Source organism: Scylla paramamosain, chromosome 1, assembly GCF_035594125.1.
Source record: "Scylla paramamosain isolate STU-SP2022 chromosome 1, ASM3559412v1, whole genome shotgun sequence".
Classification (NCBI taxonomy): Eukaryota; Metazoa; Arthropoda; class Malacostraca; order Decapoda; family Portunidae; genus Scylla; species Scylla paramamosain.
This window is the reverse complement of record NC_087151.1, coordinates 8536581-8547500: the sequence shown is the minus strand read 5'-3', so window position 1 is coordinate 8547500 and position 10920 is coordinate 8536581. Positions and strand designations below refer to the sequence as shown.

At 43.3% G+C, this 10920-nt stretch overlaps 1 protein-coding gene across 25 annotated transcripts in view; it reads left to right on the top strand.

Moving 5' to 3' along the window:
- Positions 1-10920, top strand: part of LOC135099722 (uncharacterized) — a 353588-nt gene that overhangs the window by 338687 nt on the left and 3981 nt on the right. For 18 of the 25 annotated variants that reach the window (XR_010268324.1, XR_010268323.1, XR_010268314.1 and 15 more), the window contains one exon: positions 9648-9822. The gene's annotated coding sequence lies outside the window, so the exon portion shown is untranslated. Of the gene's footprint in view, positions 1-7243; positions 7379-8099; positions 8115-9647; positions 9823-9999; positions 10459-10920 lie in introns of those variants that run through there. The other 7 variants (XR_010268321.1, XR_010268320.1, XR_010268318.1 and 4 more) reach the window with 3 other exon arrangements.

The following is a 10920-nucleotide window of genomic DNA, read 5'->3' as shown; positions in this document are numbered from 1 at the left end:
TTCCTCCTCATCTCCCTTCTGCTCCTCCTCCTCCTCCTCCTCCTCCTCCTCCTCCTCCTCCTCCTCCTCCTCCTCCTCTTAATTACTTACTTAGTCCAGTGAAGCATTTTTCTCCTCAAATTCAAAATCTTACCCTAAATTTTCCATGTGTATTTTTTTTTTTACAGAAGAATGTGGTGTGGTTTCCTCAATACCGCATTGCTTGCTAGAAGGAGAAGTGGGTGGGGAGAAACCCTTTTGCTTTTCTATCTTCTCCCTTACGAATATTGCTTGTAGGTGATGATCAAGGGACATTTCTTTCTCTTTTTAGTATGGAAAAAAAAAGTGCTGACTGTGTATTCTCGTATCTCCTTTTCCTCCTCCTACTCCTTCCCCCTTCGCTGCCTCTCCTCCTCCTCTTCCTCCTCCTCCTCCTCCTCCTCCTCCTCCTCCTCCTCCTCCTCCTCCTCCTCCTCCTCCTCCTCTTCTCTTGATCTGTTCTACCCTCTGATCAACTTAGCCAGTGGTCGCAGCGTCCCTTTACATCCTCACTACTGTGCTTGTGTGTCTGTGAGTCTGATTGTTACACTCTTGCTACTGTGACGGCCACTGTCCTTGCTTTGAGGTAAGATTTTTCTATGTAAGAGTGATAAAGCTGGGAAAAAAAAAAGAGACCCAGTAAGAAGTACCAGTCCCTTAAGACGGTCCGAAAGCGGTTCCTGAAATTTCGCACATTGTGAAGTGTCTTGATGTGCCTCTTCGCCTTTCAGACTGAACAAAAAGGGAGCATTAGAGGTAAGAGATTATAGAGATTTTTTTTTTCTGTTTGTGATGTAGTTTTTACTCTCTCTCTCTCTCTCTGTCTCGGGTCTCGTCGGGTCGTCGGTCTCGGTCTCTCGGTCGTCTCTCGTCGGTCTCGGTCGTCTCGTCTCTCTCTCTCCTTCTATCTCTCTCTCTCTCTCTCTCTCTCTCTCTCTCTCTCTCTCTCTCTCTCTCTCTCTCTCTCTCTCTCTCTCTATATATATATATATATATATATATATATATATATATATATATATATATATATATATATATATATATATATATATATATATATATATATATATATATATATATATATATATATATATATATATATATACTATATATATATATATATATCATATACATACTACTATACTACAATCACACAATAGCACACACACTAACACACACACTCACTACTACTACTATTACTACTACTACTACTACTTCACTCTACTACTCCTACTACAACTACTGCTACTACTACCTACTACTACCTACTCACTCCACTACTACTACCACCACCACCACCACCACCACCACCGCTACCATCACCACCACCACCACCGCTACCATCACCACCACCACCACCACCACGACCACCACCACCACCACCACCACCACCACCTGATTTACACCAGCTCCTCATCGTCGCCCCCTGTCCAACCCTCCAAACAGCCTCGCCCTTCAACTTCTCACGTAAAGTCTCCCACTTAATTTTCCATCCCATCATCTGTCATCTTCAGGTGATCTCACACATCCACCCCACATACCACGCTCCCGCCACCCTCTGCCCTCCCTCTCTCCTCCTCCCTCTCTCTCCTCACCTCTCTCACTCCCTCGCCTCCTGCATCATGCTCCCCAATAATCTACAAACTAACTATTGGAAAAGATCTGATGTTTCAAGAGGGAAATTCATTGAGAAAACTTTGCTCGTCTTTACATTGTTGGGTAAGGATGGAAGTTGCGTGGAGGTGAGCCGTGTGTGTGTGTGTGTGTGTGTGTGTGTGTGTGTAGTGGGGGATGAGGGGGAGAAGGGCAGGGTGAAAGTTGGAAGGAAAGGAAAGGTTAGGAAAGAAGGGGAAATATGAAGGGAGTCGAGAAAGAGAAGTGTAAGAAGAGTTAAGATTGGATGGAAGGAAAGGAACAAGAAAAAAAGGGGAGTATGACGGAGGTTAAGTAAAGAAAATGTGGCAGGACAGGGCGAAGGGGCACAGGAGGGACAGGAAAGAAATGTGAAGGGAGATGCGGAAGGAAACAGTGCAAAGATGTGTAGGGAACGTGTTACTGGTGCCAGTGAAGTGTTTCGGGGATTCATACATGGTTCGTGTGGCTCCTCCTTCAATCTTGTAATCTGTGAAGGAGACGTCTCTCACAGTCAATCAATATCACTGTTTGTTTGTTTGTTTGTTTGTTTTGTTGTTGTTGTTGTTGTTTCTGTTGTCGTTGTTGTTATTGTTGTTGTTGTTGTTGTTGTTTTGAGCTCACCCGGGTTTTCATCAAGATTTTACTTTAACAAACGTGGAAAACTTAAAATGGTAATTCATTTTTTTTATTCACCGAGATATTCATAGAAATAATAATTTTATTTTTTTCTTTTGGCACTCACTCGTCACCGTAAGTCACGTAAGTTTACTCATAATTAACTCTCCGTCTTTGTCTTAACGATCTCACGGCACTACTACCAGTTCGGCTTCTGTTCATGAAAGTGTTACGTCAAGTGAACGCAGGGTGACGCGCTGATGGAGTGTCTTAGGAAACTACTGCAGGCATACCTGAAGGAGAGAGGCTGGTGCTCCTGGAAAGACTGTCATCTGGATCACGCCTGAAAGGCAAACTGAGGCTCCTCTCGCCAGGCTCCTCTAGCTAGCGTCGGCCGCCGAGAGAAGCTACAATATGTTGCAGCAACCATTGCAAAAACTCCCCTGCTGCCTCGGCCTGCCCATTGTTATGCGCCTCCACTTGGCCCACCTTGGGAATGTGGCCAAGTTGGCACGGCGGCGGCGGGGCCGCTGCGCCGCGACTCGCCTCCACCTGTTCCGCGTTACCTTCGCATCACACTCCCTGGCCATCACGCCTTCACCTGTAGCAGTGTCAGTAATTCCTCCAGTTTTAGTTACACAGACTTAATCATTGCTCTAGAAAGCAGTAGATAAACCCACTAAAGAGGTTAAGGAAACTCGAGCAGTTGAGTTAATTTGCATAAATTTGCAACCGCGCAAGGCCCCCCGAGGAGGCTGGCTCCCGCCCTCTCAGGCCGAGGCGGTGGGAAAGTTTTCACGGTAGGCGGCGGCGGCTGTGCAAAAACCCCAAAGGGAGGGAGTGCAAGTTGAAGCGGGCCAAGACGGCGGCCGGAGGGAGGGCCGCGAGGGGAGCCGTGGTCCGTAGGGGGATCTTACAAGAACCACACCTTTCACACGACCGCCAGGCCCACCGCCTCATGAATATCCCTCGGCGAGCACCGGGCGTGTGAAGCCCGGCGACAAGTCCCACCGTCATCGCCTCACGTCATTGTCTCTCGCCCAGTGAAAGATAATGCAAAACTTTTTCATCACAGGGCGACCCCGCCGTGTACGTAATGGTGAAAGTCATGTGTGGAGTTGAGAGAGAGAGAGAGAGAGAGAAAAGAGAGAGAGAGAGAGAGAGAGAGGAGAGAGATGAGAGAGAGAGAGAGAGAGAGAGAGAGAGAGACTGTGTGTCTGCATGGAAAAGGATGCACACATTACAATTACCTACGCGATTGTAAAATGTAATAAAGTAAACTTCTGTCATTTATCAATAGAACAATGAACTTATTAAACTTTAAAAATAATAATAAATCAATAAAATAAGAAAGGAAGAATAACGGGAAACCTCGCCATAGAGAAGTATATATCTCAGCGGATATACCAAACAGCTATCTGCCCCTTAAAGAGGCAAGAAGGACACCACCACTACTCACCGCCTCTCCCGACCTTCCCTCGAGGCGCACGTGGGCTGGAACGATGGAAACAGTGCACTGAGAGTACGACGTTTTTTAGAACAAAGCAACACTCATCACGTCAATAAAGGGAAGCAATTGTCGTGGCGGGAAAAAAAATAATACATGTTAGTAGCCTGCAGAGTATCGCGAACAGAGTGTGACCGTGAACTTAAAGGCACAGAACAGAGAAAACAATACAAGCGTGTGTGTGTGTGTGTGTGTGCTGTGTGTGTGTGTGTGTGTGTGTGTGTGTGTGTGTGTGTGTGTGTGTGTGTGTGTGTGTGTGTGTGTGTATGTGTGTGTGTGTTGTGTGTGTGTGTGTGTGTGTGTGTGTGTGTGTGTGTGTGTCACTGGACTGCTCACCAACATGATAGTTTCTCCTTCGTCCTTAGAGCGCTTATTGAGAAAAGAGTATTGATATATGAATAAAAATATGTTTGGATATAGACTCACAGGACGGTTTTCTCAACGACTCGATACCTCTGCTGGTGAAGATGTTGTGTATACCAGTAGTATCCATCCATCCATCTCACGTGACTTAAGCTAACTGAACTTATAGACGACTGCACTTCTGGGCAACAGGCGAAAAAGAAAGAGAGGAAGATAACATAATATACATTCTTGCTGTCGAAGTTACTGGTACACGATACAAAAAAATATATGTACGGTACAAGAAATATGTGTGGTGTATTATTTCTTGAAAACAAACTGCAACCTTCGCAGACAGACTACGTGTTACATTTTCCTTTCTTCATCCAACCTGTTTGCTTTGTCTCAAGAAATGTATGCAAACGTATCAATTTATGAAGATCAGTTGCAACCTTTGCAGCCAAATTTCACGTTACTTTTTCCTTCCTCTGTTCAAAAAAATATAAGAAATTAAAAAAAATGGCTTCAAATCTAACATACGACTCAGGACAGGATAAAACACTGAAGGGATAAATAAAAATACCCTGAATGGCAAAGAGCAGCGCCAAGCACGTAGTATTCCCGTCAGCAGAGGAAGAGTGTGGGGGAAACTAGAATGACAGAAGTTGTGCGAGGACGCGACAAACCCTAACCAGCCGCGAGAACACTGCGAGAAACGAGGAAAAAGGAAGACAATCGCTATAAGTATTTTGAGCCAGAGGACTCCAAACTTGTGGATTCGAGGCTCATAGAGGCGTGTTAATGGAGAGAGAGAGAGAGAGAGAGAGAGAGAGAGAGAGAGAGAGAGAGAGAGAGAGAGAGATTCAGAATTATTGCGAATAGTAACGTTCCTTAACTAAAAGAAAAGAACTGAGGAAAGTGAATGACCAAAGTCGAGGAAAGACGAAAGATGGAGACCCTTGACGAAATTTAGACACAAAACTGGTCATTCCCGTTTTCTCTGAGTGTGAGTGAATTGAGCTAATTTCTAAACACAGTAATTGTTGATATAAAACACGCAACAACCCATACTACACTAAGGTAACTTTGGCCGTGGTAGTTACTGTGATTTCTTTACCAGCTGCTTCCGTGATGGCTGCCCGTGAGTGGCGCGGCCCAGGAGAGTGGGAGGCGCTGGCAACTCTCAACAAGAAAAACGCTCGGTGGCACAGACCCGAACCAGAGACGGCAGCTGTAACTCTTTGGCGACAGCACAAAAAAGCAAGATTCCAAACTTACTTTGGTGCTGAGAAATTAGATACAGTGCAAAGCGCCGCGAGACACCGCGCTTTTTACTCGTTCCCGACACACGTACTATGATCCGTATTCTGAAACGCTCTGCTCTCTCGACACGACTGTTTTCAAAGGCCACAAAGAAGATTAGCTGGGTTCTCAAGAGTGTTTATATTTAGCAATGTAAAAATCTTGTTAATCTGTTACTAGAAGCATAAAAACATCAAACTTCAACTAGATAGAGCCTTCTGAAAGTAGTGGAGGGGCGGCGCAGAAGTGCTTCAGAATGTGGACCTACGCAGTGAGGGCAATAAAGAAAAGTGATGCATTAAAGATTAAGGAATTGAGATTTCTTGATTTCGTGTAGTTACGAAACTTTCCTTAATCTCACCTATGTAGGGACTGATAGGTGTGGGCGAGAGGAAGCACTATACAACCAGGCGCTAGCGGCTCATGGGATGTTCGGTGAAGGCATTGTTGAACTACAAGAACAATTAGGATTATATTCTGTTTATTTTCATCTTCTGTTTTATATTGTATCAAATGTCCGTAGAGTTCTGTTTAAATTTTTGTAAAATCCACGTGCTTCTCTTCTTGATTTTTTTGTATTTCCTCCTGCCCACCACATGGACTGCTTCAGAAAGAGTGTCAAGACACGTCGGAAACTGAATTGGCTTTTTCTCTCTGTTCTCACACTCCTATTTTCTTCTTGGGAATGCCATTTGAGCGGGCTCTCTCTCTCTCTCTCTCTCTCTCCTCTCTCTCTCTCTCTCTCTCTCTCTCTCTCTCTCTCTCTCTCTCTCTCTCTCTCTCTCTCTCTCTCTCTCTCTCTCTCTCTCTCTCTCTCTCTCTCTCTCTCTCTCTCTCTCTCTCTACATATATATATATATATATACTATTATATATATATATATATATATATTATATATATATATATATATATATATATATATATATATATATATATATATATATATATATATCGTTTAAGTCTTGGTAGCCGAGCGTTTTCCGTCATCAGTATTAGATAAACAAAAGGAAGGTGCGGCAGGTGTGATGAGGTGCTGGGGGCGCTGAGCAGTTGATCAGTGCTGGTCTCTGATGCTGGGTCACTAAGGCATTCATTACAGCATCCCGGAAACTACTCGTGTGTCGCAGTTTATCCTTCTTTTCTATCTACCAGAGTGTATCCCACTGTTCAGTCTTACGTACATGAATTCTGCCTAAAACGTCTTGCTCTCTCAAATATTTGCGTTCATGTTGTTGTCATGTACTCGTGCTGAGTGAGTCGTGTTCTTTACGTATGTCTTTGCTACTGGCGGCTTGTGTTTCTCTCTCTCCCTCTCTCTCTCTCTCTCTCTCTCTCTCTCTCTCTCTCTCTCTCTCTCTCTCTCTCTCTCTCTCTCTCTCTCTCTCTCTCTCTCTCTCACAGAACATCAAAAAAATGGTTTATGTTTATCATCTGTTGTACTTTTTCATGTTAATCCCATAGAAAGCCAACTAATTAATTCTTAGCCGTAGCTGTACTCTCATTAAACACAAAGTCAGCTGTTAACAAGGGATTTCAAAGCATCCTCTCCTGACGCAAACGCACCTCACAAACCGATGAGCCAACCTAAGACGGAATATCCTCCTCCTGATCGCACCTATGAGCTGATCCCTTAGGCACCAGTCACGCGTGTCTTGGGTCTTGGGAAGGTGCAGTGGCTCCAGTTATTGCTGTAACACGTGCGGATGTAGTAGGAATCGTCCAAAATTACGTTATGAAATGTTTTTACGTCTTTCAAACTGAACAAGAGGTAAATATTATCGGGAACATTTTTTTTTTATCTCTGGTTTTCTTTCTCTCTTAAGCTACTACCGCACTGGTCGTATCATTGGACTGGACCTTCTTCTACTAGGCTGGCACCGTCCCATGTTTGCCACGCCGCACAGAAAAATAATGAGCTCCGAGGCTTGGGACGACAGCGCAGTGGTGGATCAGAATTGGTAATAATAGGACACAGTACCTCATGGCGCCCGATCTTCTTAAGAAGACACGCTGTGGTCTCTGAAGACCACAGCAATGTCTCTCAGCAGTCTTAATCAGTAGCTCACCATGTTTATTTTTCTTCTGGAATAATAATTTTTATAGTAATTTCCTAGCTTTACATTTTCCACCTACAGATAAAGTTTAGCTGATTTATAATTTATAATACATTTGTATTTGAACGTTAGAGCATGAAAAAATTAGGGAAGCTGCAAGAAGCCATCAAACCTTCACGTGCTGGACGAAAACATTATTATTAGTACTTCCTATAACAATGCAAACAATAGATTATCAGTCTGCATTACCACGGTGGACGACAGAACACTCGTATCAGTCCGGGGCAAGGCTGCGCAGTCCAGACGTAACCGTGGACTGGTGGGTAAAATACCTGGCATACCAGTGAGCACTGTGGCCGCGGATCAGTCTAAGAGATCAACTAATATTCATAAGATAAATGGAATAGTATCATCCAGCGAGGCAACCACCATTCAGTGACGTGTGAAGGAGCAGAAGTGAAAGGTTTCTCCATCAATCTACGCAGCAATACCAGACTGTATGGTGACTCGGTGCCCGGTGGACGCCAGGGAGCTCCAGGGCCTGTAGGGTCTTGAGAGTAGAACGGGAGCAGCTCAGGGGAAGTGCGGCAGTAAGGATTGGCGCTAAACTGTAGAAGGATTACCAGGCAGTAGTTTGGAGGTAGTGAGTGAAATACACTTTGTTCATTTGTTGTTCATTTGTTGTTGTTATTTACTACTACTACTACTACTACTGTGTGTGTGTGTGCGCGCGCAACAGTGCGCACTTGAAAAAATTTTGTTGAGAGAAGCGTTCCATCCTTATCGGAAAGCAAGACAATTCATTTCGAAGCTTCATACTCAAAGGGATGCGAGCCACGTGCCCTCAAAGCCTTCCTCTGCGGACTGCACGAACACCAACAAACGGAAATATGTCTCACGTGTCGGCATCCATTAACTTCTTTTACCGCCTTTAGGGTTATATTAATTTTACATTTGCCTCCCTTTACTGTGTTAGTGGTCTAGGGCGTGATCATTTTTCTTTTATTTGTACTTGGAGGAATAAGACCGAGAGGAAGGCCAAAAACTACATAGAGAGGGTCAGTGAGTGAAGCAGCGGTGGTGGTGGTGGGGAGGTGGGGGTTGATGATGATGAGACATCTGACTTTCGGTTAGAGGTAAGAGAGCATGGTCAGGATTCAGAAGAGCACTCAATAGACCCTGCGTAGCAACCAGCGGACGGGAATTAAGTCAAATAAATCAGAACTTGGAGGTTATCATATATTAATGAAAGGAAAGTTACGGAAAGTAGAGTACTGATTGAACCACGTGGAGCTTTAAAAGAGCATATAACTGTCCCACTAGCGCCGTCTCACCTATATCACCTTGGGGACAAATTATGAGGAGATTGACATATTGATTGACATTTGATAGAGTAAAAAAAAGATGAATAAATAAAACGTAAGAAAAAAATGCGCCACAAGATGGCGGTCATATGGCGCCACAGTTATGAGGAGACGCTGAAAGGTCGTAAGTAACTGCACTAACGAGGGGTGATGCTCACGTTTGTACTCGTCACTTCGGCATGATTTGTATTAACATTTCCCAGTAATAATAGAGGCGATCAAGACGTTTGGTGACGATTTCTCTGCACCAACATGTCCCGCTACTGTGTTCCACTAACACAGAAGGAACAAGCGAGCGGCCGTGAGGGGACTCGAGCTGGGACTCAGTTGTGAATGATCGGCTTCATCGGAGACACTTCAGGAGGATTTGTCAGTGCAATACATGTCAATCAATACCTACGTTATTTTTTCCTCTTCACTTTATTTTATTTTTTTTTTCTCACTTCACCTTTGTCTCATGAACTTTCCAAACATATTTCATAAAATCAAACAAGCTTACATTGTTGTTCGGAGCTTAATAAAACATGTACAATCTCTGCTATAAACATAATCTCTCTCTGCATCCTCCAGATATGAATATTCTCTTAACATCAGTACTGATATGCTGGACAGAGCAGGAAGACGAGGAAGGAAAATGAGTGAATAATTTAATAATACACTAATAATCTAACACCCCTGTTCGCCTGACACTAGCAGACAGGAGAAAATAGGAGGAAGAAAATGAGTGAATAGAGTGAACATTTTAATATAGTAATGAACCAATGATCGCATTTATCCCTAATATAACGACGCTGTTTCTTTGTTTCCAGGTGTGGTATCGGCACCGACCAGACGCGATGGTGAGGCTCGGTAGATGACAGCACCTGGTGACAGCCAGTGACGCGCGGCCACCAAACAGGGGCGCTTTTCAAAAATCTTGCGATAAATGAAAGTTGTGTGTCGCGGCACTGACGAGTAGCATGACGCGAGGAGCACACGTATGAGGTAATGGGCGTAGCGGCTTTAAGGTAGTTTTTACTCCAGCTTCAGACAGAAAACTTTCCTTTAATACAACTACGTGACCCACTGACAGGGACTGGAGCATTATAGAAAAAATAGATAAATAAACGAAAAAAAAAAAAAAAACAGAAGAGCCTGTTTTTTTTTTTTTTTTTTTTTCAGGAGCGACAAGGGAAGCATGAGTGGCATACGAAGAGCCATTTAGCCAGAATAAAGGACCGTGTCACAAGCGGGGTGATAACAGACACGAGGCAGTCTAGTAGTAAATAATCATGTACCACCAAAACGTGATGAGCTAAGCAACTACTCAATGGTGATAAAATTAGGGTTTTCTCTTCTTTTACCACGTGTCTACCAGAGATGTTCACTGAGGGAGTCAACGTGTATGTGATATCAGCTTTCTGGCTCACCGGCGAGACTGGATAGGAAAAACAAAATTACCAAATTAGTTTATGCCTCTAAAAGGTGGCGGATGCGAGGTGAAATGAGGAGCAAGAGGAGGAGGATGGGAAGAGAAAACTGAAAGCATTTTTTCTCCTTTTTTTTTTTAAACGGCGATTAAAAAAAGAGGGACCATTGAGAAACTTATTTTTAAGGTGCACTGGAGAAGGACTTTAAGAGGTAAGTACACTGGATAGCGGGTTCTGGGTACCGACCGGTGAGTCAAGGTATAATTATCGTAGCTTGTCCAGTTACCCCTTTTATTTACACGTTTTCTTTAAAAACATATATTGTATATATTGAATGGTAGACTTGCTTATATATTAATTTTCTCCGGACACACAGTATGTGGTTTGTTTGCTCAAGTTTCTAATTAGGGTTTTTCAGATGGTATTTAAGTGTCTTCCCCCCTGCTACGCGAGAGAGAGAGAGAGAGAGAGAGAGAGAGAGAGAGAGAGATTTTTTACTAACATTTTATATTTAGTAATTTATCTGTTTATTTGTTCAGTTATTCATATATCTGCCTATTTATTTATAAATTGGCTTGATTGATTATAATTACATATTTATTTCTTTATTTTGTTCATTTTTTTTATGCACGTGAATCGTTAAAATGAAGAGATTCCGAAGTATCATAATTAG